We start from the raw sequence: 4,767 nt of genomic DNA on the forward strand, positions 1-4,767 counted from the left end.
GAAGCAATTGTAGAGTTTAAGTCTCAAATGCATAGTGAATTTGAGATGAGTGATTTGGGAAGGCTCAACTACTTCCTAGGCATTGAGTTCTAGTTCACAAAAGCCGGAACTATTATGCATCAGATGAAATACTCACGTGATCTTCTCAACAGGTTCGAGATGAAGGATTGCAATGCTGCAGTAACTCCAACGGAAATGGGTCTCAGATTAGAAAGGGGCATTGAGGAGGAAGATGTTGATCACACAGAGTTTCGAAGAATCATTGGGAGTCTTAGATACTTATGTAACACCAGACCCGATTTGAGTTATGGTGTTGGTATTGTTAGCAGACATATGCAGAGCCCGAAAGTTAGCCATATGAATGCCGTAAAACGAATCTTACGTTATTTGCGTGGAACATGTAACCTTGGTATAATGTTTCCATGCAAGAAGCCAAGGGGTGAGATGAAGTTGGTGGGATTTGCAGATGCAGATCGGTGTGGTGACATGGAAGACAGGAAAAGTACTGCAGGTCACATTTTTTACTATGGCAAAGGACTAGTATCCTGGAATTCAGTCAAGGAACCCGTGGTGGCTCTCTCCTCATGTGAAGCAGAGTATATAGCTGTTGCGCAGGCTGCATGTCAAGCTGCATGGCTCAGGATGTTGTTGAAGGAGTTGAATGCAGAATTGATCCAACCACCAACACTGTTTGTTGATAATAAGTCTGCAATAGACTTAGCTAAACACCCATCAGCTCATGGAAAAAGCAAACATATAGAGATGAGGTTTCATTTTTTGAGAAAGCAGGTTAATGACAAGAAGCTTGAAGTAGAGCACTGCAGCACAGAAGATCAGAGTGCAGATATCTTTACAAAGCCTTTGAAGGCTGCTAGATTTTGTAAACTTAGAGAGTCTCTGGGAATTGTTCGATTTTGACTTAATGAGGCATGTTGAGATTTAAGTCAATGTGTATGGGCCTATGCATGGGGCATGGTTACGTGCATGGGTTTATTTTCTGTTTTTCTGTTGAGTCTATTACTTCCTTTTCAGTGTATATAAACACCACTGTTTTCATACTTCAATAATATGAGAAAGTTTTCATTCTCTATCAGTAGCTCTCCCATTTACATGTTGTTGTTGGGGCATGGATGAAAGGAGGCTTGTGATATAACATTCTCATGCAATTTTTTTATCAACATGAATTTGATAATATCTCCTGCCAATGACCGGGAACTTCATGACCAGAGTGTAGATATTATGACCTTTAATGGGTCAAAGAAAGGTCGTTTTAACAATCAGTTACAAGAGGTGTCGATGTCTATTACCATTATCAACCCTAAATTTCGTTCGGATGACAATAATAAAAAATAAAACTAATATACAGAGAACACAAAAAAAAAACAAAATGGAAAATAAAAGATATTTTTTATTATTTCAAAAAAAATATACACTTATATTACATTTTTTACTTTATTTAATTTGAATCTCTTTATTTTATCTTATTTTATTTTATTTTTGTCTTTATTATTATTATTTTATTTATCTCCTTTTTATTTTATTTTATTTTGTTTATTTTTTTACTTTTCTTTTTTATTATTTTTATCTCGTTTTATATTATTTCTTTTCTTTTATTTTTTATTTTGTTTGTATACTTTTCTTTTTTATTATTTTTTTAGTTTTATATTATATATATATATATATATATTGTTTTTTCTTTCTTTCTTCTCTTCTCTGATTTATTTTGCCCTTTGTTTTGTTTTGTTTTTCTTTTATTTTATTTTTTAACTCTTTTATTTTATCTTATTTATTTATTTTATTTTTTGGACTTTTATAATTTCTACTAATTTCAAAGGCAGGAGCAATTAGTATAGAATTTATTCTGATGGTGAGGTTCACGACTAGCTTTTTCTTTATTTGGGGAGTAATTAGTTGGCTAAGGTCCTACTTTGTTACTATTTGTATACATAAATGGAAAAATTGTACCAGTGGGAAGTGATGGAAGGGGAGATAAGGTGACTGATTCCATTTGTTGGAAGTGATTAAAGGGGAAGATGACCAATAGTAGAAGAAAAATCAGAGGCAGGAAGCAACCGCCATTTCTCTGGCTTGACCCTATATCCTGACGTTGGTGGCATAGAGTGCGTGCTTCAGGTTTAGAATCTTGCCCAAGATCTTTAACAAAAAGAGGAGATTTGGATAACAACAGAATACATACCTCTGAGGAGGATAGAAAAAAGAGAACTAAGATTCATAAGCTCACCGGAGAAATTTTGAAAAAATTTCATTACAGAGGAAAGAGCACACAAAGAGAAGCAAATACAAGAGGAGAACCACCTAACATCAAGCAACACAAACACAAGGAGGCTACAAGAGTTAAGCATCATTCTATTCTTGAATGTTTGGATGAATGTGAGATTGTCTAGTCTTTGAATGAATGATGTCGTGTTGTGGTTGTGCCTACCGTGCTTCATTTGTTGCTGATTCATGATAATACTGTTGTGAGTTGTTGTTTGTTTTTGTTGCTGGAGTGTTTGAAAATATAATCCACGATCCAACACCAATGCTTTCACCGTCCAAGCCTCAAGCGAACCCCCACAGCCACAAATTCCCTCCATCTATCCCTGCCATCTTCATACTTCATCTTGCCAGCCAAAACCTCCATATTCTTTCATCTCGTCACTTGCATGATAAAAAAGGAATAGAACACAAGCACAACAAATATCATCACATTCCCTTCATCCAACATCTTTCACCTTCGTCACTCACGCTTGCTTTCCTTAATTTTCTGCAAAACAAAAACAGAGAACCTACATTCCCTCCACGCACCTTCATCACTCCACGCACCTTCATCCTCTTGATTCCAACTAAAACACCACAACATTACCCCTTGATTCACGCAACAGATTCACTTCCTCCCCAATCCTTGCACCATCCATTATTTCACTTTGGGCTACAAATCATTCTACTTTGCGCACCCCATTGTTTTAATCTTTGTACCTCTTTTTTTTGTGTTGGATTTGTTTGTATATATTTTTTTTGCCTATTTATTTTTAATTGCAGCCCACATTTCACTGCACACACCTCCCATTAACTACTTTCTGCACCACTTTTTTACTATCTTGCACACCTGTTGTTTTATTTTATTTTTTGGTTTCACTCTCTGTTTTGGACTTTTATTTTAAATTTTAAAACACTTTTCACACTTTCACCTCATTTCCTTTTAATAACTCACCTTTTCACACTTATACAACGTACCAATTTCGGCTCTGAACTTGTTTTCAAGCTCCATCAATTCTTGTAATTGCATGTACCTAGCATCCCTCTACCTAAGCTCATCCATATCTGTAGTAGGTTTTTTGCAGAGGCTATTAGCGAAGGGTCTTATTTGTAGTGTTGTGACCATGAAGCGGAGAGTGACCTCAAGGTTAAGGTTTTAGATGCTAAGAGCTATCTTTCCAAAGCGTTCCATGAACGTTCATAAAGTATAAGGTTTTAAATTCAAATGCATTTTGGATCGTATAATTTAAAATATATTTTTCTAATAAATTTTGGAATATAAGTTGTGAAATATATTTTCAAATATGAAAATATCTTTCAAATTACACAATTAGGTGAGCTTTAAAAAATGAAAATGAGAGGTAACTTTTTACATTTTTAGTATAATTTTAAGGAGGGTAAATTTAGAGTTTATGAATTTTATGAGGATGAAAAAAGAAAGGAGGTGCAGAAAGAGACAGGCTTCACTTTTGGGTGTTAAGTGCATTGTGGACAGACCTTGGTATTTGGGCCGATAAGAGCCCATACATATTATTGGGTACTTTCAAAATATCAAAATATTATGTAAATAGTTAAAATCAGATAATTTGAGATTTTTGCTTTTAGAAAGACGTTAAATGTAGAACATTTTTCTAAAGCTTGAAAATGGTCTCATTTTGTATTCATATTATGAATTTTCCACTCTCCCTTTTATCTCATCAATTCGAGGTATAATAATAATAATAATAATAATAATAATAATAATAATAATATATTGCTATTAGGTGCGAGAGGGAGCGTGTCACTAAATAATATTTATCATTTCATTTTTGCACGTGAATCATTCAAAACAGTTTTAGTGAATTTAATTATGATCATGTAGTTGTAATTATACGATTAAGATTTTTTTAAGGAATTATGCGATTTAAGAATTGTTATTCTTATCTCTCACAGCTCCATTTCGTACACTAATTGCATTCAATAAAGATCCACCTTACAATGTCGTTGACCATGTAATGGCTTTTACATGATTACATTCAAGAATAATATTTGGTTTTAAAATTATTATTTGTAAATCAAATTTTGATCATTTTTTAAATATTTAATAATTTAAAGTAATCTTATATAACAACTTAAACTATATATTATCGATAAATAATTTATTGCATACACAAAAATACATACATATATATATATATATATATATATATATATATATATATATATATATATATATATATATATATATATATATATATATATATATATATATAAAGATCTTATGAATTTATATATGTGAGTTTGACTCTTACATTCAGACAAAATAAAAAAGTTGAGAAATATATAAATAAATTTTTTATAAATTCATTATTTTAAGAGACAATGTTTTGATATCTAATATGAACATGCTTTATAATTTATTGGTGCTGAATTTTCTTTGTGTATTTTTTCAAAAAGAAATTCCGACTGGTTTATCTTGATAGCTTGCTTGAAAAAATTATTATAATAAATCAAATTTAAAAAATATAA

The sequence above is a fragment of the Vigna unguiculata genome, chromosome 3 (assembly GCF_004118075.2).
Source record: "Vigna unguiculata cultivar IT97K-499-35 chromosome 3, ASM411807v1, whole genome shotgun sequence".
Taxonomy (NCBI): Eukaryota; Viridiplantae; Streptophyta; class Magnoliopsida; order Fabales; family Fabaceae; genus Vigna; species Vigna unguiculata.